The 23,429-nt window shown below is 36.1% G+C and overlaps 1 pseudogene; it reads left to right on the top strand.

Moving 5' to 3' along the window:
* The first annotated feature begins 992 nt into the window (after positions 1 to 992).
* On the top strand, positions 993 to 10,841 carry LOC102476571 (protein SET-like; annotated as a pseudogene).
* The last annotated feature ends 12,588 nt before the right edge of the window (positions 10,842 to 23,429 follow it).

The following is a 23,429-nucleotide window of genomic DNA, read 5'->3' as shown; positions in this document are numbered from 1 at the left end:
GAGACGATTTCTCACTTTCTCTCTCACTGTCTCTCCCGGTCTCTCTATAAGAATATGTGCCATATGAAAAAAAAAAAAAAAAAGAAAAAAACCTTAAAAGTTAATTAATTAATTAACATAAATGAAATACAATTAGGAAAAGTAATATGTCACCTTTGTTTTTATATGTGATGATAAATATCCTGATGTCTGGATTTCAGACCTATTTTCCATCATGCCTTTCTAAAAGACAAATAAAACTAGTAGAGAAGAAAACTTTCTTTTAAATATATTTATTAGATTGAAAAAAAGTATTTCAAAAATATGTAACAAGAGTTGGCACTATATAAGAGTTATATAGATACAATGATATTCCTTTGTATTCCTTTACCTGATTCAATTTCTAAATGTCATCAATTTCAAGAAGTAGCAATGCCTTTTCCAGACAAGATGGCTCTCCAGAGAATACCATTATCAAATCTATTCAGTATTGTAACTCCATGTCTAAGTGTTGCACTTCTGGACCAACTGGTGGTACAGTGAAGGCAACAGAATCTCACTTGGCCAACTGCATGGCTCAAGTCCCAGACCTGGTGACTTGAAAAAAAAAAAAAGCAAAAAACAAACGAGAAACAACAACAACAACAAAAACACTGCGCCCAAGTGTGTGCATGCCCAAAATCTTTAAAAGAGAAATAGAGAAGGAATTGTGGCATGACTATCCCCCATGAGAGATGCTTTCTCTCTCTACCTCTTTGTGTCTGTCTCAGTCTCTCTGTTATTGCATGTGCCCTCAAGCAAAGTAACAAACATAATTCACTTCTTGATTTGTTGAACAAATATTAATTTGTTCTTGCAATGTTCCAGACTCTAGGCATGTAGTAACAAATGAAACAAATATAGTTTCCAGTCCTTATGAAACTTACATAGTAACTGAAGGGGAATGGAGAAAGTGATGTATTCAATTCAAGAGAAGATAGTAAGTGCTGTGGATAAAAGTAAAGCAGAGTAAGATGTGTGAAGCATCTTACAACGAGAGAGTTGCTCCAATTCAGGTTGGTAAGCAGCAGTTGAAAGGTGAAATTATTGTAAAAGTTAGAAAGAGGTGAGAAACAGTCATCTGAGGAGAATAGCATAGAAAGAAAACAAAAAAGCTGGACAGAGGTCTACATTTTAATGAAATAACATGATGGCCACTGTATCCGGAACAAAATAAAGAGAAGAGAGGGAAACAGGAAATGAGATCAGAAATGTAGGGATGAGAATGGCCAATACATTTGGACCATCATGAGAATTTTTTATTTTCACACTAGGATATCTAGAATGAAACAAGGTAGTTTTATTAAGATATTTGGGTCTGAGGTCAGCAGGTGGCACAGTGCTTACATTGCTGGACTTGCACGTGGCCCACTACAATTTGAGTCCCATACCTGGCAGCTTGAAACTCATGTCAGATGCATATGCAAGCATACACTTAATCTCAAGAGGAGAATAGAGGAGAAAGGATTGGGGCATGGCCATCCTCCCTAGGAGGTGATATCTCACATTCCCTCTCACTGTCTCTCTTTGTCTCTCTCCATTAAGCAAATGCAACAGATAACAAACACCTTAAAAAAAAAGATATAAGAACTCTTTCTGCTATTTTGAGAATATATTTATAAAGTGATAGGGTGAAATCAAACACGGAGACATCGGAGGTAATTATAGGAATCTAGGTGAGAGAGAGTGATAGCTTTGACTATGTTTTAGCAAGCAAAGTGATAAATAGTGGGAATGTCCTGAATATGTTATGTAAATAAAGCTAATAAAAATTCCTGATGGGTTGGAGGGAACATATAAAGAAAAGTGATTTCAAAGACAATTCCAAACTTGAGCAATTGGAAGTATAGAACTGGCGTAAACTAAAATAAAATGGATTAAACTGTTAGTGGAGGAGTGAAGCAGTTAGGAGAAGAGGCCAGCAGTTCACTTTTGGAAATTTGGATAGTCTGTTAGACACTTGAATGTGACGCTGAGAGGCGTGTGGGCAGACATTGGAGAACTCATGTCCACATGTGACTTATCTCACTGCACCAAAGTCCCAGAGCCATTGTTTTCTAGGTCAGAATCCATGTCCAAGTCATTTCACCAAGACGCACAGCAGTTTTTATTTCGTATGTGCCTACCATTTTTAAATATTTTTAAAATTTTCATACAACAATTCTATAACATAAGTAGAAAAAACTTTTTCAAAATCATGTCTGCCATGCTAGCTATTAACCATGATTATTTTATTCTTAAAAACACATGGGAAGTATTGGTGAAGACTAGGCTGTCTTATTACTGGCTCAGGTAAATAGAACCCTTCAGCTTTTACATATGAGATCTGATATCTTAGTGGTGAGTTAGCAAAAAAAAATTCTTATTTTTTTAGCTTTTTGGGTGATGACTTAGCATGTCTTTGTACTGCAATTGGAAATCCAGTTGTAAGCATAAAACAAATAATAGGTTTCATTCTTTGTTACAGAAATTGTACTATTTCCCATAAAAGTATCACATGACAGGTGAAAACAATAACCAAATGTAAACTTAAGTAAGGATCAGGAGGAGAGATGACCATCTTATCTTGCCTGGGCACTTTAGCTGCTCCTTTGAGGAGGGATTTTGAAAAAATAAAAAGAAAAAAAAAAGAAAATTATACACAATTATGGCTTCATAAATTTTAAGTATAAATCAGAATCTGATTTAATATGACAGGTTGTGAAAGAAAATAAAATGATGGTGACATTGAAAGCAGCATGGTTTTAGTAGTATTCTTAAGAAAAGAGGAAAGAAAAAACATATGCTTGTTCCAAAAATAGGGATTTTTATGGGGAACTAAGACAGCCTGAGCTGGCTCTGAGTGTCATTCTGAATTTAAAAAATGGTAATATTAGCATATTTATAACACAACACAGAAATAAGTGAAATTACTGAATAATATCTTAGGATTAATGCTACAGTGTTACTTACTCATGCCTCTTGAGATGCCTTAAGAATAGATGGCTAGAACATTTAATATATCATTTATTTTGTCCAACATTTAAAAAATAAAATGTGGTATTATCTCTTGAAGATAATTTTATAGTATTACCAACTGGACTAAGGAGAAATGTACACATGTGGAAATATTCACTTTGTAAGCTAAATAACGTGACTGAATATATAAAAGAACAAGAGATTAAAAAAAATTCTTATAATTGATGGGACCAGGAGTTAGCTTAATGGCTATGTCGCTGGACTCCCACATAGTCAACCGCGGTTCATGTCCCAGACCCGGTGATTTAAAATTAACACTGAACATGTGTGTTTGCGTGTCCAAGATCCTGAGAGGAGAATGGAGAAGGGATTGCAGCATGGCCATCACCCCTGGGGGGTGATTTCTCACTTTCTGTCTCTCTATCTCTCTCTCTCTGTCTGGTGAGCACACGCACCCTATGGCAAAAACCTCTCAAAAAATTCTTATAATTGTTAAATTTGTCAATTATTTACTTTTAAGGAGACTAAATTATGATTTGCCTATATATAAATCACAATTAACAATTTAATAACAATTATGGAAGTGATACAATTCCAATTAGCCTTTCACCAAAAGTAGAACACTTTTGATTCCCATAGGGCATAGCAATGCTGGTTGGATGGAATTATACAAGATTGAATTCTTGAACCAAAGCATGTTTGGACAGCATAACAAATGAAGTGGAGAGAATCAGAATGCAAAGTCCTTTCCAACTAAGTGTATGCCAAAAGTCATACTAAAATGCCAATCTGTTTCCACATCCAAATGGCAAGACTATCACAGGAAATAGAACATGAAATCCTAAAATCATACAGACAGGTAAACACTAGAATAGCATCAGAAGCCAGTAACAGCCAGAAGAAAATATTCACGGATCTTACATTTCAAGCAATATCACAATGAAGAGGATCACTATATCAGAGTTGTACACTGCTTCAATGAATAGTTACATTAATTCATAAGACAGAAACAGTAAGACTCAAGCAAAAATTTTCATGATCATCAATGATATTACAGAAGCTGTAGAATTTCGGTAAAAAATAAACACACACAGGGACCAGCAGATGGTGTAATGGTTACATCACTGGACTCCCACGTAGTTGACCATGATTCCAGTCCTGGACCTGGTGACTTAAAACTCATGCCAGACACATATGCATGCATGCCTAAAATCCCAAAAAGAGCCTGTTGGAGAAGGGATTGGTCATCCTCCCGGGAGTGATTTCTCACTTTCTGCCTCTCTGTTGCTCTCTCTGGCAAGCACACATGCCCTATAGCAAAAGTTTCTAAATATAAAAAAAGAAAAGAAAAGAAATAAACACACATTCACAAGCATATATGTACATACACATGTACACACAGAAGGGTAATACAACATACATAAACATCCCAGTGTGTGTATGGGAGGAGCAGAAGTCCACTAAAAATAATGAATTCAGGAAGATGTATTTCAGATAAACCTACAAAAATGTAGTTTCAACATATCACATATAACATTAGGAATAAAGTAAAAAGACTGACTTAATAACAGAAAATTATAAAAAGCAGAACATTTAAATAATGTTGATATAGTGAAAATATGAGAAAAAATGTATTAAAAGATTTTAAAATATATGTAAACAAACGGAGAACCATCCAGAGCATATAAATACCAAAGTTAAATATCATAAAAATGAAAGTTATGTGATAAAAATACTGCAATCTAATTTAAATTTTATTATGTGTCCCTGCATCTGCATGTGTGTGTGTGTGTGTGTGTGTGTGTTCTAGAGGACTCGGTAATGTATACTGCAACAAAAACAACGAAAAACACAACCAGGGAGAATATTTAAAGAATATTTAAGGTACCAGCAGATAACGTAGTGATTACATCACTGGACTCCTCCGTAGTTGGTTGTACTTCAAGTCCCACACCCTGTGGCTTAAAACTCACGCATGGGCATACCCAAGATCCTGAGAGGAGAATGGAGGAGAAGAGATTGTAGTGTGGCCATGCCCCAGGGTGGGGGATGGGGGAAGTGATTTCTCACTTTCTATCTCGCTGTCTCACTCTATTTCTCTGGTGACTGTATGTGCCCTATAGCAGAACTTCTCTCAAATAAATAAATAAATAAAATAAAATAAAATCTAACTCAGATTATAAAATTATAGTAATTAAAACACTTATGCATTCATATGTCAATAAAGGAACTAAACATAAAATAAATATTGCACTAACCCACTCTGTCATCTGCTTAAATGCCATTGTATGAAGAACTTCACTGATAGTTCTATATAAGAGAGAAGTCTCTGGACCAGAAGATGGCATAATGATTACATTACTGAACTTCTACATAGTTGATTGTGGTTCAAGTCCCAGACTTGGTGGCTTAAAACTGATGTCAGGAACATGTGCCTGTGTGCCCAAAATCCCAAGAGAAGAAAGGAGAAGGGATTTCAGCATGGCTATCCCTTCTGGGGAGTGATCTCTAATTTTCTCTCTGTTTCTCTGTTTCTCTCTGGCAAGTACATGCACCCTATAGCATAAATCTCTCTTGACTGCAGTAGGCTTATAGTCCCGGCTAGGTGCTATTTTATAGTATGTTCATTCTACTTACAGAGGCTTATGCCTGAAGTCAGACTTGTGTTCATCGATATGTATATATCAGCTGCTCTTGCTATTGGAAGTATTTAGATTAAGTTCATTAGCGAATAAATAAAATGGGGGAAAACGCATAGAAAGTAAGTATGGATACCAGAGACAGTGTGGGAGGTGGGTGAGACACAGCAGAGTGTGAAAGATAGGGAATCAAGGATGGCAAAAATAATAAAATACACAGGAAACAAGAAATTGAAAATTATTTGTTGATAATAACACGTATGTTGATATGCTTGACTGACCCAATATACAGTGTATTCTGGATGGGAAATCTCATTTTGTTTCCTGTAATGATGTATAGTGAATGAATGTAAATAAATAAAAGAAGCTAGAAAAACAAAACAAAATAAAAACAATTAATTAAATAATAGTTTCACTTTTTTCTGCCTTATCTTGCTTTATTTTTACTTTACAATTATCATATTACATAACTTGTTTTTTTCAAAATATCATTCTGTTTTTGAGAGAGAGATTTTTACTATAGGGCATGTGTGCTTATTAGAGAGACAGAGAGAAAAAGAGAGACAGGAAGTAAGAGAATATGCCCCAGTGGGGATGGCCATGTGGCAATCCTTCTCCTGGACTCTCCTTTTGGGATTTTGGGCATACATGCTAGAATAATAAGAAAACAAGTATTATTCAAATTGTAGAGTTGGTTTGCCCTTCAAATATATAGAAAGTTTTTAAACCGACTAATTTTGTAAAATAATGTCCAGTTCAAATAAGGACAATATGTAAAAACTTTAATAACATAATAATTGTATAGTAAACCTATACAAAGTGGAAAAATTTTTAAATCTCTGATATAAAGTAAATCATTTAGGAAAAGTCCAGAAAATTTAATTCACAATTATTTTGAATGTTTAAGTTAAATTAAGGAGATATTTTTAAAATGATCATTTAATCTTAGAAGAGGCTGTATATTAGGGCTCTGAATAATTTTATATTTACATGTCTATTTAGAGATGTACGTGTAAAATGTAGTTGTCTTAATCATCAAACAACAAGAACAATAATGGAAATAATAATAATTCTCACACATGTAGGGTTGTTTATAAAGCATTTAATCTACAATATGATTTGTTATTTTGTCGAGAAACTAATAATCAGGCAACTTGATGATCATTTAAGGCCCCTTGGCAGCAGAAGTAAACATGGATAGCAATCCCCTGGTGACATCGAAGAAGTCATCCCTCTTAAAGATTCTTATTTACTCCTAAGAGATATTTCATCATTCCACGCAATCACAATCATACTTGGAAACCATGTCGTACTGTCATTCAAATCCAATATAAGTCAGTTGACATTGGAGGCATAACCTTTACCATATTAAGAAAAAAGAGACTCATGTCCTTATAAGACTAAACACACACGAACACACACACACACATTGCTGGTTTTGCTTTACTCATTTTACTTTAGCTGTTTCCTTTTCAGGCTGTTTGCCTGGAACCTCAGCCTCTTCACTTAACCCCTGAGTCCACAAATCCTGAATGAGAAACTCACTGCATCTTGTCAACTCATCTTCCTGTGGTGCCACTTTCTCTAAAAGGATGTGAATTTCCAATATGAAACTCTCAGTGCTGGTAAGATAATTACAATAATGGGACTTCGTCTTCACAAGGCAATGTAATTATAGAAAGATAAGCATATATAAAGCAAAAGTAAAGGAAAAGTCATTGAAGTTTCAGGCAAAATAAACATTACTTATGTCAGAATTTTGGAAATTTGAATTATCTCAGTTCTTCATAATTTTTCTAGTTAAAGGGACATTTATAATAATTACAGAAGACTTTCTAAAGCTTAAAAATATTGTTCTACTTATTTTTAATGTGCGTGCATGCCCCAAATCCCAAGAGGGTAATGGAGGAGAAGAGAATGTGGCATGGGGTGACTCCTTGCTTACTGTCTCTGTCTCTCCATGAGTGCATGTGCCTTATAGCAAAAAAATCTCTCTTAAAAAAAAAAAAGGTGATGTTTAAATGCCACCTCCCCTGAGCACTAAAATACTTTTCACAACTCCCCTCTATGGGTGGTATTTTCAGTAACAATGACAAAATTAAATGAACAAAAATAATTGTCAGAAAAGGAAAACAGGAAATGAAAAATGTCACTGAATTACTAGTGCATGAGATAATATGAAGTGTCTGAGGTGTATTCTTTCATTATTATCTATAAATAGTTTACAAAGGACAAACCCTTTATTGCCTGAACCTGAGAGAGATCACGGCCACACTTGTCCTTGGTACACCGGTGACCCTAACGGTCATAAATGCAAGAAATAGGCTTTTAGTTTATTTAATCCAATATATCTACTTTGCTTAATTTTCCTAATAATGTGCTTTATATCCCAGTAAAAAATGGAAGTTAACTTTTCAGATTTACTAAAAGGATAGATCCTTATTCTTTGGAAAACTAGGGGAAAACAATCAGTGAATTATGGATTAAAAGGGGCTCATAATTTTATTCTTATTACAATATCTTGCTTTGTATGTTTGTCAAATATCTTTATATGATTTCATATCAAAGAGAGTTTAAAAAGGGACATTCTCTGAACAGCGTACAAGAAACCAATTTTAAAGAACACATTGTATTTTTTATAACCATTAATAATAACTTTAGGCTAACTTACACTAAATTTTGTTGTACAAATAAAGTACTCCTCTTAGAAGTAGATTTGGTTAATCTTTATAATTCTGGCTTTGAAGTTCGTTCTTAACAAATTAAAGCTACTCAATTGGACAACATAATCTTTAAAGCACCTTCCTGATACAAGACTGTAAAAATAACAATTATATTCAAAATTAAGTGTAAGTGGTGGACATCAGATACATTTATTTCAAATAAATAGTTTAGATGAAAAGAGAATGAAGGGACCAGCACTTGGCATAATGGCTATGTTGCTGGACTCTCATGTAGTCGACCTCGGTTCGAGTCGTGGACCCATTGGCTTAAACTCATACCGGGTCCGTGTGCATGTGTGCCCACGATCCTGAGAGGAGAAACAAGGAGGGGGGATTGTGGCGTGGTCATCCCCCGTGTAGAGTGATTTCTCGCTTTCTGTCTCTCTCGGTCTTTCTGGCGAGTGCACACGACCTATAACAAAATCCTCTCCAAAAAAAAAAAAGAGAGAATGAAAATAAGAAAGCACGGATAATGCATAAAACACACTGAGAGAACAGACATTCTTTGAGCAACCCTATCTCAAGTAAATTCTGATTCTACTTATTTCACTTTGGCATTACTATTGACCTCTTTAAAGAATAAATATCCATAAAATGTAATGATTCAGCTTATTTTTGTATCTGTGAAATTATGTAATACTGATACTTGATGATATAATTTCATAGTAAGTTACTTTTGTCTTATCACTAGATTAGATTGTGTACCACGTGACAGCACCGGTTTCCTTGTGAAGACATTCCATCCATCAATTTTGTAGTAACTTAGTGTCATTTGGCTGATTTTAGCTATAAAAAATATTTATTCATTCCTTCCATGAATGAGAGAGACAGAGGCAGAGAGAAAGAGAGAAACAAATAGAAAGAGACATAGAGGGAATGAGAGAAGGGAGCACTCCTAACAGAGTTCCAACACCACAATCCACTTCCAGCTTCAACTAGCACCAGATCTTGGTCAAGTGTGGCCATGTCACAATCCCGTCTCCTCCATTCCCTGCTCAGGATTTTGGGCACTCACATACATGCTCCTGGCATGATTTTCAAACCACCACGTCCAGGACTCAAATCATGGTCAGCCATACATGTGTCCAGCAACATAATCATTGCACCATCTACTATCCCCTCAAGTTCCTTTTTATGAGACCTTGAACATTAACATGAATTGACATAGAAACTACACTGCATTTATGAATTTGCATTCTGGAAGATTTAGGATCCAGTTGCTAGAGCCAGACATTAAGGAACAAGTAGGAGGTTTCATAGCAAACCACAAGAGAAGTGATGCATGCCAGAATTGGCATGGTTATACTACAAAAAGATGAGGAATAGCATCTTTGAAAAAAAGGGGCTTGGCTAACAAACCCTAATGTTTAACATAGATCACTAGAAGTTATAGGTAAGATTAGAAAACATTATTTGTTGCAATGCTTCTCAAATTTTACATTGTGTCCTTTTAAAAAATGTTTTATACATTGTACTCTTAAATAGCTATTGTATATATTATGTGAGATTCCACTGTACTCAAACTGGAATGTTTACTTATAAAGTATAAATTAAACATATTCTTAGGAACCAGAAAGAAAGAAACAAGTATTCTTTCTTCCATAAGAAATGTTTATTTTAATGAAAATATGCACATCTATAAATCATATTCTATCACCTTGATAATACTCTTAAATATCCAGGTCATATTTTTCTGTTTAGTTCCACAATATGCTTCTGAAATAAAAGTTATCAAGTTATATACCAGGGTCATTTTTTTTCTGGAAATATTTTTGTTTCTTAGTTTTCTTATTCTTTAATACATAGTTTTTTAGAAATCAAGGAAAATCTTCCATATGTATAACTGTGGTAAAGAAATAATAATCTCCCTTTTTCAGAAGAGATCAGAATTGATCACCAAAATCCCCAATTTTGGGGTGACAACTTTTGTCAACCATCCACAAGTGTCTGTCCTGCTTGGAGAGCAGGATGAAGAGGTGCTGCATTATTTGACCAGAGTTGAAGTGACAGGATTTGAAGATATTAAATCAGGTTACAGAATAGATTTTTATTTTGATGAAAATCCTTACTTTGAAAATAAAGTTCTCTCCAAAGAATTTCATCTGAATGAGAGTGGAGATCCATCTTCAAAGTCCACTGAAATCAAATGGAAATCTGTAAAGGATTTGATGAAATGTTCAAGTCAAATGCAGAATAAAGCCAGCAGGAAGAGGCACCATGAGGAACCAGAGAGCTTCTTTACTTGGCTTACTGCCCATTCTAATGCAGGTGCAGATGAGTTAGGGGAGAGGTCATCAAAGATCACATTTGGCCAAATCCGTTACAGTACTACTTGATTCCCGATATGGATGATGAAGAAGGGGAAAGAGAAGAAGAAGAAGATGATGATGAAGAACAGGGATTGGAAGATATTGATGATGATGAAGGAGATGAGGATGAAGGTGAAGAAGATGAAGATGATGATGAAGGGTGAGAAGGAGAGGAGGATGAAGGAGAAGACTGACAGAACACTGATGGATTCCAATCCTCCTTTTTAAAAAGTTTTTCTCCAGGGAACCAACAGTTAGCGTAATGGCTATGTCACTGGACTCCCACATAGTCGACCGCGGTTCGCATCCCAGACCCAGTGGCTTAAAACTCACGCCGGGCGCGTGTGCGTGCGTGCCCAAGATCCCGAGAGCAGAATGGAGGAGAAAGGATTGTGGCGTGACCATACCCCCTGGGGAGTGATTTCTCGCTTTCTGTTTCTATGTCTGTCTGGTGAGCGCACACGCCCTATAGTGAAAACCTCTCCAAAAAAATTTCTTTTTCTCCAGTCCCTGGAAGCAAGTTGCAGTCTTTTTTTTTTCTTTTCCCTTTTTTTTTTCTCTTTTTTTCCCCCTCTTGTGCTCAGTCACCCTGTTCTTGAGGTCTCTTCTCTTCACCATGACTCTCAATTTATTTTTAGGGGGAAAACCTTGAGCGGAAACAATGGGAAAAGAATCTCTACCCTTTTCTGTTCCAAATTCACTTTTATCCCTTCCTGTCTCAACAGAAACTGTTTGGAATCAACACCAACGTGCTCTGTGGGAAAAAAGAAAATCCTTTCCTCTCCTGGAAGCTGGAGGGTGCTAGGCCCCTGTGTAGTAGTGCATAAAATTCTAGCTTTTTTCCTCCTTTCTCTGTATATTGGGTTCAGAGATTACACTATGTCTCTATGTGAATATGGACAGTTAGCATTTACCAACATGTATCTGTCTACTTTCTCTTGTTCAAAAAAAAAGAAAAAAATGGGATTATGGAAGATCAGCAAAGGGTGGGTTTGAGATGTTTGGGTGGGTTAAGTGGACATTTTGACAATATGGCTTCTCCTTTGGCATGTTTAATTATGATGTTTAATGGACATCCTTGCAGTTTAAGATGACACTTTTAAAAATAAAATTCTCTCCTAATGATGACTCGAGCCTGCCAATCCCTGGGAGAATCAGCAGAACCTGTAGGATCTTTTTAAATTTTCTTTTTGTTTCACTGGAAAGGAAAGATGCTCAGTTTTAAACGTTAAAAGTGTACAAGTTGCTTTGTTACAATAAAACTAAATGTGTACACAAAAAATGAATATATTAAATATAATAGACATAAAAATGATGTCTCATATGCAACTCAGAAAAAATAGAGGTAATTAAGTCTGACAAAAAATATTACAACAAATTTTATAAAACACAGCTAAATATAAGAACTTCAGTAATAACAGTTAATTTTATTTTCTATTAGACATAATCTTAAATGGAATAAACATCCATTACCCAATGTATTTTAAGTAGGAGTGGATTCAAAAATACAAAACACTTACAAATCAGTTAAAAATAAACCAGTGGGAGACCATTTTCTCTAAAACCCCCAAACCACAACCAAATCTTAATATCTTTTCTCTTGTTTCTTTCAATATCACACAAAATCTGTTTTTCTGGAGCATGGGAAGTGAGCTGTTCTCACTTAGTGTGATGTTCAGATACCTTGCTTTACTTCAAGAAGGAAAAATCAAAGTGAATAGGGTTGGAGCATGACATTGAAACTGAGAGACAGGGATCTCTAAAGCTGAGAAATTCAGGTGGCTTACCGTCCGAATGTGTTAACTTCAGAATAATGCAGTCTACATAACAGTAACTACAACAGAATTTATGTCAGCCTCCCCAAAGAAACGAGATTATGTTGGAAAAATGACAACTTCTAAGAGAAATACATTTATTTTCTATGTTAGAAGAAATGTCAGGGAATTCAAATTGGTTCTTAGTATACATTTCACAACCTATCATCTCAAAAAAAGTCAAAAAAATAATTATAACCCATGAAAAAACACTCTCACTTTTTCTTGTACTTAAACACACATAAACACACATTCGTACTATCCAGGTAACATACTTTTCATCAGATAATTATTTATACATATGTAAGAACATATATAGGCAAACATCCTAAAACCTGTATTATATTAGGTAAACATGAAATATTAGAAGAGTAATAAAAATTTCGTATTTAGTAATAAAGACTATACTATGTTAACAATTTATGAATACTAGAATCTAAGGCATTAGATCATCTTATTTGAAATGACATCATTGGGAACCAGCAGTTAGCGTAATGGCTATGTTGCTGGACTCCCACGTAGTCGACCGCGATTCACATCCTGGACCCAGTGGCTTAAAAATCATGTCGGGCGCGTGTGCGTGCGTACCCAAGATCCCGAGAGGAGAATGGAGGAGAAGGGATTGCGGCATGACCATCCCCCCAGGGGGTGATTTCTCGCTTTCTGTCTCTCTGTCTCTCTCTGTCTCTCTCTAGCGCATGCGCCCTATAGCGAAAAACCTCTCAAAAAAAAAAGAAATGATATCATCATATACAAGGTTTAGGAGCCTAAAAGATTAGTATGGAATTAAATAAAAATTTAATTTAATAAAATACACACTATAATGATCAAATTAAACTATATTTAGTATTAATTTACTACTCAAAAACTACTTATACAGGTAAAAAAAATTCAAATAATATTTGGCTAACACAAAATTATTAAATCTATCTGAATGTGTTTGGTTGGTGATTATGTCTTTCTATTTCCTTAGGTTTTTCCATGGAGCATGTGCACTTATTGGAATAAGGCAGAGAGAGATAGTGAGAAGGAGAGTGAGAAATCACCCTCCTCAGGAGGCCAAGCTATAATCCCTTCTCCTCAATTTTCCTCTTGGGACTTTAGCACACATATGTGCCAGGTTATTTATTTATTTATTTTTGAGAGGTTTTTCACTATAGGGCGCGTGCGCTCGCCAGACAGACAGAGAGAGACATAGAGACAGAAAGCGAGAAATCACCCCCCAGGGGGGATGGTCACGCCGCAATCCCTTCTCCTCCATTCTCCTCTCGGGATCTTGGACACGCACGCACACGCGCCCGGCGTGAGTTTTAAGCCACCGGGTCCGGGACGCGAACCGCAGTCAACTATGTGGGAGTCCAGCGACATAGCCATTTCGCTAACTGCTGGTTCTCCAGGTTATTTTTTTTCCAAGACCTGAATTGTGTCTAGCCCTGTGGGAATCCAGTGCCTTAATCACCTGCTGGTTCCTGGTGATTATAGCTTTCTTTTGCCCAATAAAAATTTATTATCAAGGGCCATCAGGTGCCATGTTGGATGGGGCACTGGACTCCCTCTTGGCTAACCACAGTTCTAGTCCCGGACTTGGTAGCTCACTTTTTCACTTTCCCTCTGTCTGTCTGTCTGTTTCTCTCTCATCAATGTCTGTATAAAATTTTTAAAAAGTAATAATAATGGGAACCAGCAGTTAGCGTAATGGCTATGTCCCTGGATTCCCACATAGTCGACCGCAGTTTGCGTCCCGGACCCGGTGGCTTAAAACTCACGCTGGGCGCGTGTGCGTGCGTGCCCAAGATCCCGAGAGGAGAATGGAGGAGAAGGGATTGCGGCGTGACCATCCCCTCTGGGGGGTGATTTCTCGCTTTCTGTCTCTCTGTCTCTCTCTGTCTGGCGAGCGCACGCACCCTATAGCGAAAACCTCTCAAAAAAAAAAAGTAATAATAATAAATAAAATTAGTTCTTTAAAAATAATGTATTATATAGAAAATATTTTATTACAATTTTTGAAGGGAAATTATGTTGGCTTTTGATTATATTTACTCAAATAAAAGTTAAAATTTGTAAGTCTATCGCTACAGTGAATTACTTAGGTAGAGTAACTGAATAAATCTCTTGTAGTTCAAAGTACTGTTCAGATGACTTCATAAATGTGTCTAAGAAATAACGTTTATTATTAGTAACATCTATTTTATGTCAATATATATTCCTGTTTGTTAGCATGATATTTTTTCATTTATTAGCTATTAGAAAAATAGTAATACAATAGAACATGATTAAGTCATTGATCATTATGCAGATTTGCACCCAAAATTCTAGTTTCAAATACTTCTATTTGCCTTTAATATAAATAGAAAGCCATCCAATATTCAATTGAAATGCATCCAATAAAGCAATAATCACTGTATTATAAATTTCCTGTATTTTCATCCTCTCAACTTTAATATTTACTTAGAATAAATTTGTGCACCTTATTAAAAGCCATAGTTGAATATTTCATTTTTAATTTGTATGAAAATGTTAGATATTCTATTATTTGCATAAATATGGTAATTGATAGAATATAAAAATGGTATAAATCCCACATGCTTGCTTACATAGTTTAATATAGTTTTATCCATAAATTATTTCAGATGAGGAAATCTGTTTTTATTATCTTTCTTCTTTTAAGAAACATATTTAATTTAAGGGAAATAGCTGATCCCTTTTCTTTCAAAGAAACAGCAAGCAAAGTTTTGAATGGTGCTTTCCTATTTATATATTGCCTGGAGTGTGGTCTTTCAACTTTATAACGATTGAGAATTAGGTCAGATAGTTCTTTCTTTTGAAGACTATTCTGTGTAATATTGGAGATATTATTTTAATTGCCAGAGAGGTAGACAGAGAGGGAGGGAGAGAGCACTCCCCAGTAGGATGTGGTCATACCGCAATCATTTATCCTGTATTTTTCCTCCTACTTGGATTTCAGGAGCAGATACACATGTCCAGCATGTTTTTCAAGCTGCCAGGGCTGAGATTTGAACCCCAGTTGGTCATGTGGGATCCAGCTCTCTTAACCGTTAGGCTATGGGCTAGCCCTAGCTAGTCCCTGGTTTCTACCCACTAGATAAAGTAAAACTTTCCAGATGGACGCAAAAATGTGTCCAGATGTATTTTGGCCCCTGGGAGCAAACTCATTATCAGTTTAAGACTCATTTGCCTAGACTCTCCAATTTAAAAGAACATTATGCATCCTTGTTAAATTAAAATACTATAATTTAGATATTCTGCTGCTATACTACCAGATAGTGGACATTTCCCAAATCCAAATACTGCATAAATACAAAGTAACATAAAGAAAAGTGCCTCTTTATTTATTTATTTATTTATTTATTTTTAGAGAGAGTGATTTTTGCTATAGGTCATGTGCACTCCACAGAGAAAGGAAGAGACAGAAAGCAAAAAAAATCCTCCCACCCCAGGGAGGGATGTCCACACTGCAATCCATTCTCTATTCTCCTCTTGAGATTCTGGGCATCCTTGGACATGCACCTAGAGTGTTTTGTTTGTTTGATTGTTTTTCATGTTTAACAATCTTTAATTCAAATGTAAAAGTTCAATACAAGCCATTTATAGGGCTTGGGATATGTTCTTAATTTTAAAAAAAAGAATGGGGAAATGCAACAAAATGATCTTTCCACTTCTCAAAAACTTTCAAGGAAGGGACAGATCATAATAGGGCCATAAGAGATCCATTTAACCAAACCCACTTTCTCCCTATCAATAGTGGTGGAGGAGCAAAGAATATGTTTTAAGATGCCTGGTCTGGCACTGGAACCACAGTCAACTATGTGGGAGTCCAGCGACATTACCATTATGCCATCTGCTGGTACCAAAAGCGCCATTTTAATAAGCCACATAGATAGAGTGTAGCATGGAAACAGCATCTTGTTTATAATCTTCCCTCTAAAAAGTGAATATGAAAGAAAGTAAATTAAAAGTGGGAGTTTTCTTTCCTTTTCTGGAAAATTTTTATTCTGAGCTAAAAAAATAAAAATGAATTTATTTTTCAAAGTCTCTTGTTTTGAATGAGTTACTATTTTTGCAATGTAAACTATGTATTTTTTTAAAAAAATTTTAAATTGTGACTACTTTTGATCTGTTAACTTGATATGTCAGATTAGATGGTGCTCTCAAATGCATGAGACACATATCTAATTAGAGTGTCAAATTCCTTTGGAAGTTGTTAATGCTTCCTTATAATATAATATTGTTACTCGCATCTTTTTGAAAGATATTAAGCAGAATTGAATGGTGATTATATTACAATTTGATTTAAAATGGCAATGGCTCTAAATATCTCTGCCTATAAATTTTAAAATCCTGTTATTACATTTTCATCCTCATCTTTTAGCATAGAGGTGACTGGGAAATAGATCCAGATTCTCTACCGTTGATAGAAGCCTTTTAATATTTCTAAATCTATATTCTTTTTTTCTCCTCCCCTGAAGCATTAGCTACATCAGATCTATCACTATTGAATTTCCTAGTGTAAGAAATTCTGACCAATATAGATTTTCTCCCAAACACTTTCTCCACCTGTACACACACATATACACTAATATCTATATGAATAATGAATGCATATTAATTATGCAGAATATATTAATTAAGGTATGTGTAAGAAGGAGGAGAGTAAATCAATAATTATCAATTGGATAAGTTTGAGGTCCTCTCGAGGAATTGCCTAAACTCTTAAGCACAATCTTGAGTGCTGCATCCCAGTGCCATGGGGTTCTTTTCCTTCCCCATCTGTTAATCTAATGCCTAGGATTTAAATATCATTAGGAAGGGATTTCAAAAATCTCACACAAAAATAGAATTAAAATACGAGTTTATTTTGATGCAAAAAAAAAGTTTGAAATCTGTGCACAGTTTTTTTTTCAGTTTATTTACAGGTGTGTGTACTTGCTAGAGAGAGTTGGAGACAAAGAGAGAGAAAAAAAGTGAGAAATCACCCCTGGGGGGGGGGATTATCATGCCACAATCCCTCTCAGAATGGGAATACCTTTCATTTATCTCGGGATTCTGGGTACATAAGCAAAAAGCCTGTGGTTTTCAGGCTATTATTGGTCCGGGACTTGAAACACACAGTCAACCATATAGAGTCCAAGCACCTTAAACACCACAACTATGCCCCTCTGTGCATAGTTGTTTAATAATATGCTTTTTATTTTTTATTTTTACTGAAGGTCAAGTACAATTGACAGAGAGAAAAGGAGAGAATGTAAATCTCCCCTCCTCACCAATAGGGCATGGTCCCCAGCAATTTCTTCTCCTCTACTTCTCCATCCTATCAGGATTTGGGACATGCAGGCAAATGTCTGGTGTGGTTTTCATAGTAATGAGACCGGGCTTCCAACTGTACGCTCTGTCATGTGGTATCTGGCTCTCTTAAGCATTAGGCCACAGGGCCAGACCCATAAAGCATTTTCATGAACTTTTGAAGACTTTCATGAGACTTTTTTTTTTTTTTTAAGAGATTTTCGCTGTAGGACGCATGCACTCACCAGAAAGACAGAGAGAGACAGAGAGACAGAAAGTGAGGAATTACCCCTCCCAGGGAGGAGGGCCACACCACAATCACTTCCCTTCCATTTTCTTCTCAAGATCTTGGGCATGCACGCACACATGCCCAGCATGAGTTTAAGCCACCAGGTCTGGGACTTGAACCCAGAGTCCAGTGATGTAGCCATTACAACATTAAATTAACATTAAATCTAATATATACTAATCATGGTCATGTTATCTCCATTTATTAAGCTTCTCAGAGAATATTATATTTGCGAGCGAGACTCAGACTATAAAACTTGTCTATTCTATTTAACAATGATTCTTCAGAGTACTCAGAAATGAGAGTGAGAGAACCAGCAGATGGAATAATGGTTATATTACTGAACTCCCACGTAGTCCTGCAGTTCTACTCCTGGACCTGGTGGCTTAAAACTCATACTGGGCATGTGCGCTTGCATACTCAAAATCCTGAGAGGAGAATGTAAGTGAAGAGACAGCAGTGTGGCCATCCTCCCCCAGGGGGTGGTTTCTCACTTTCTGTCTCTCTGTCCCTCTCTGTTTCTCTAGTGAGTGCATGTGCCCTATAGCAAAATTCCCTCAAAACCAGAAAGAAATTAGAGTAAGATACAACACTGAAAGTAACAGTCCTAAACACTTCGGATCGTTCAATAAGAATATATCATGGATTCTATTTAAAGACATAGAAAAAGCATATGTTCTAATGATCAAATTATAATATCTATCAAGTATATATTCATATAATTTTTTCAAAAAGTTAAAACAAATTAAAGAAATAAAGCACTGCAATTTTCTTTCTTTTTTTAAAAAAAGAATTATTTTATTTAATTTTATTTATCCATTTATTTATTTATTTTAATATTACCAGAGAGGACTAGAGAGAGAAAGTGGAAAAGAAGGCTACCTGGTCTGGGACTTGAACCTTGTTTGGCCATATGGAAGTCCAGCACACTTACCCACCACACAACCTGTCAGCCCTTAAAACACTGCAATTTTCACCAAAATATCTTTCTTTGGCACTTGTACAAAAACAGAAAAATGTTTAGATTTTATATGTAAGACATAAAATATTCATATTTTATATAAAACTCTGTGACTTGAACAGTATGTGCTCCTCCTCCTGAATTTATTTTTCTGGCTTTCTTTTTCTACCTATTTTTTTGTTTTGTTTTCCTCATCTTATTTTGATTGTCAGAGGGTACTTGTGCTCAAAAGATAAAGAGAGGGAGAGAGTAATTACCCCCAATGGGAAATGGTCATGCTACCATCTTTTGTATTCCATTTCTCCATCCTATTGGGATATTTTCAACTGTTTGAGGCCCAAGATTCAATACACTGTTGGTCATATGGATTCCAATTTCCAATGAAAAGTGCTTAAACAGTTGTTTGATGGAGTTAGCCTAATTTTTTTCTTTCTCATTGAAGCACACTTGACAAAAATCGTGTATATTTAAGATATACACTATGATATTTTAATATGCACATATGTAGACTCTCAGGTGATTACTACACTCAAGCTAATTAACACATTTGTCACATAGTTGTGGTTTTATGGATGTGGAATGAAAACACTTAAAATCAATTCACTTAGCAATTTTAAAGTAAACAATATAGTAATACTGGGAACTTCTTCAGTCCAGCCTGTGACTTGGCAATTTAGGTGGCTGAATCTCACATACCCAAATGTACAGTTAAAGTGGTAGAATGAGAAACATACCATATATATGTACCTGCATGCCCAAAATACTGAAAGAAATTGCAATGGAGAAGGGATAGCAACCTGACTATTCCAAGTGGGAAGGTATTTTCTCTTCCTCTTTGCTGAATGGATGTACTTTCTGGAAAAATTGAAAAAAAAAAAAGAATTTTGTTTCTTCCCTTTAGCCTATCTCTTTACCTATCGCCACTCAAATTTCAGTATTTCAAATAGAATATTATAAAAATATTGTTATACTGGAATTCTAATTCATTAAGACTTTGAATCCTGGCATACTTATTACTTATAATGCGTTAGACAGTGGCCTGGAAAGATCTTGCCGGGAAGTAATATTGAAGATGCTGCTCTTCACAGATAGCATGCCTGCAAATATGGTGAACATCCCTAAAACCTGCTGGACTTTCTGTAAGAAGCTGGCAAGCAGCAGCTTCACAAAGTGACACAGTATGAAAAGGGCAAGGATTCCCTGTCTGTTGAGGGAATTATGACAGGAAGCAGAGTGGCTACAGGCTACAGGGGACAGACTAAGTCTATTTTCCAGAAAAAAAGGCAAAAAGTACAAAGAAGATTGTGCTCAAGTTTGAATATGTTGAGCCCAACTGCAGTTGTGAGAGAATGCTGGCTATTAAGAGATGTGAGCATTCTGAATTTGAAGGAGCTAGAAGAAAAAGGGTCAAGTGATCCAGTTCTAAGTTTCATATTTTGTTTTATTATAAAGACAATAAAATTTTTTTAGATGTTTTTGCTATAGGGGGCATACATTTGCCAGAAAGATAGAGAGAGACAGAGAGATAGAAAACAAGAAATCACCCCCCATGGGGGATGGCCACACAGCAATTCCTTCTCCTCCATCCTTCTTTTGAGATCTTGGGCACACACGCACACGTGCCTGGCGTGAGTTTAAGACACTGGGTCCAGGACTCAAACAATGGTCGACTACGTGGGAGTCCAACGACATAGCCATTACACTAACTGCTGGTCCCTGAAGATATTAAAATCTCAAGGTGAATGTTCACCTCATTTATTTACAGTAGGTCAATTTGTGAGTGAAAAATTCAATCAATAAAATTCCCTTTTTTTTATTTGATTTATAGTTAAAAAACAATGCCAAGGGACCAGCAGTTAGTGTAATGGCTATGTCGTTGGACTCCCACGTAGTCGAACGTGGTTTGAGTCCCGGACCCGGTGGTTTAAACTCACGCCGGGCACGTGTGCGTGCATGCCCAAGATCCTGAGAGGAGAATGGAGGAGAAGGGATTGTGGCGTGGCCATCCCCCCTGGGGGGTGATTTCTCACTTTTTGTCTCTCTCTGTCTGGCGAGTGCATGCGACCTATAGCAAAAACCTCTCCAAAAAAAATAAAAAATAAAAATAAAACCAAAAAACAATGCCAAAATGGCCAAGAGGAAAATATGACAGTAACATCAGAAGCAATGTCTCCCTAGGATACCACAATGACTGGGAGACCATGGAGTCTCTGCTGCCTGGCTGTAGCAAGAGAGGACTGATGATGCCTCTGATTCTGGTAATTCAGAAATGTGCTTGAAGAAAGAGGACATAAAAGCCAACTCTTATTCAAAAATATAGCTCTATTTGGCTCTGCTGCAAAAACACATGTCATACATAAAAAACAGTAGAGTACTCAACATTCATTCTCAAATTCAAATTGGGCCACATTTTTTCACTACAAAACCACATTCTGTATTCAGCAGATACTTGAAACTCAGTTTGGAATATATTTCTCACATAGCATGAAACCAAAGAAATGGTAAATAATCAAAAATTCCATGCCGAAAATGATTTGTTTATGTGACATCCCTAGCGTTGATCTCATGGTTTATGCTTTAGCAAAACATTACTGCTGACAGAGCACAAGAATAAGCTTGGTAGAAAAGACAGAAATTTATACTTAAAGACTTATCAGGATGCATATTTCTGAGATGATAAGTCATTAGGAAAATAATTTATAAAGTGAAAACCTGTAAATAGTGATCAGAAAGCTTCTACATGGTTCTTCCGTATAAGATAAGATGTAATAGAAGACATTTAAGAAATAAATGATTCCTTCTACACATATGATGCCACCTAATTTATAAATAATTTACAAATTAATAGCCAATGCACAAATAAATAGGAACAATATAAGATATTAATATTAAAAAATACACTTCTTCAACCAAAATATGTGTTGTATAGGCACTTATTTTTCCTATAGGGAGCATGTACTCACTGGAGATACAAAGAGAGACAGAGGCGAAAGCAAGAAAATCGCCTCTCTGGGGGGATGGCAACTCCACAATCTCTTCTCCTCCATTCTCTTCTCAGGATCTTGGGCATGCACACACATGAACCCGGCGAGTTTTAAGCTGCCGGGTCTGGGACTTGAACTGTGGTTGACTACATGGGAGTCCAGAGACATAACAATCACACCATGTGTTGACTCCTGTATATACATTTATAAGCAAGTTAAGATATCCATTCTTTCATTAAATGAATGAAAATCTCTGTCACTATATGCCAGATAAATATTTTTAGGTACTGGACAAACCATGATAAACAAACACGCAAAGTAGTATATTACTCAGATGAAGGTAAGCTCCATACACTGAGCTCTCCTCCCCCTCCCTCTGCTCTGTTCCTCTTAGATCTGGCTGCTGGCCCAGCAGCTCTCCTGACCTGTTTCTTATCTGATGGAACTGCCCCATAGCTGGGGGTGTTTTAGAGGTATTCCTCTCTCTTGTGACCCTTACCCCTCTCACAATTAATGTTACAAGACTAGAAGCACTAAACCCCAGACACTCAACCCAGACATACTCTGCTGTTTCTATTAATTGCTAAGCTGATCTGGCATAGTAACCCCTAAACAATGTGTATCTTTACTTTAGTTATAAATGCTTCATTCTTAGCACATATAACCTGAGTCTGTATTCACTGACAGCACAGACCATTCTCTGCCCAGGCACATGTGGAGCTTCCCTGGTAAATACATCCATGTCTTTCTCTGCTGGACCTCTGAGCATGTGCTTTGGAATCATAACATCATGAGCACCACCTCCCCCATATTTGAGCCCCTTCAAACATCTTCAAAATCTGTATTCTAGTATAAGAGGTGGTAATAACACTAAAGGAAAGCCGCAGAGTATGAAGCAGCGAAGGAAAACATGGAATGTTCAGTTAGGGTGCAGAAATGTTAAGTAAGGTTGCCAGGGAAGGCCTCAATGCATGGCCACTTTATGACTTTTGTGAGTTCAGGATGCATTTGCTTTCCTGGCCTCTTCCTGTATTGAACAGATACGTGGGCACATGCATGTATGTATATGTGTATATGTGAGCATGTGTGTGTAAAATTATATATTATAACCATGTTGATATAAAAATAGTGACATAAAATAATTTCCTTTCATTTTAAATAAATTTAAAATATTTTCTGAAGAGTTTTACATGTGTTTACTGTCCATAGTAAATGTATGGAAAAATGTTTTCTTGTCTCTTGTGAAAAGATGATGAAAAGATAAAATAAATGAATAAACTAATCACAAACTACCTGGGAGAAAGGTTTCTAAAATAATAATAGTAAGTGAAATGCAGATGTGATAGCCAGGTTGGCACGTGAGGAGATAGCCCTGAGTCCAGTGTGGATGGAGCAGAGTAAAAGAGGGAAGGTGAAGTCACACAAGTGACGAA

Source organism: Tupaia chinensis, unplaced genomic scaffold (genome assembly GCF_000334495.1).
Source record: "Tupaia chinensis unplaced genomic scaffold, TupChi_1.0 Scaffold139190_1, whole genome shotgun sequence".
Classification (NCBI taxonomy): Eukaryota; Metazoa; Chordata; class Mammalia; order Scandentia; family Tupaiidae; genus Tupaia; species Tupaia belangeri.
Note: the sequence above shows the minus strand (reverse complement) of the source record. Positions and strands in the feature narration are given on the sequence as shown.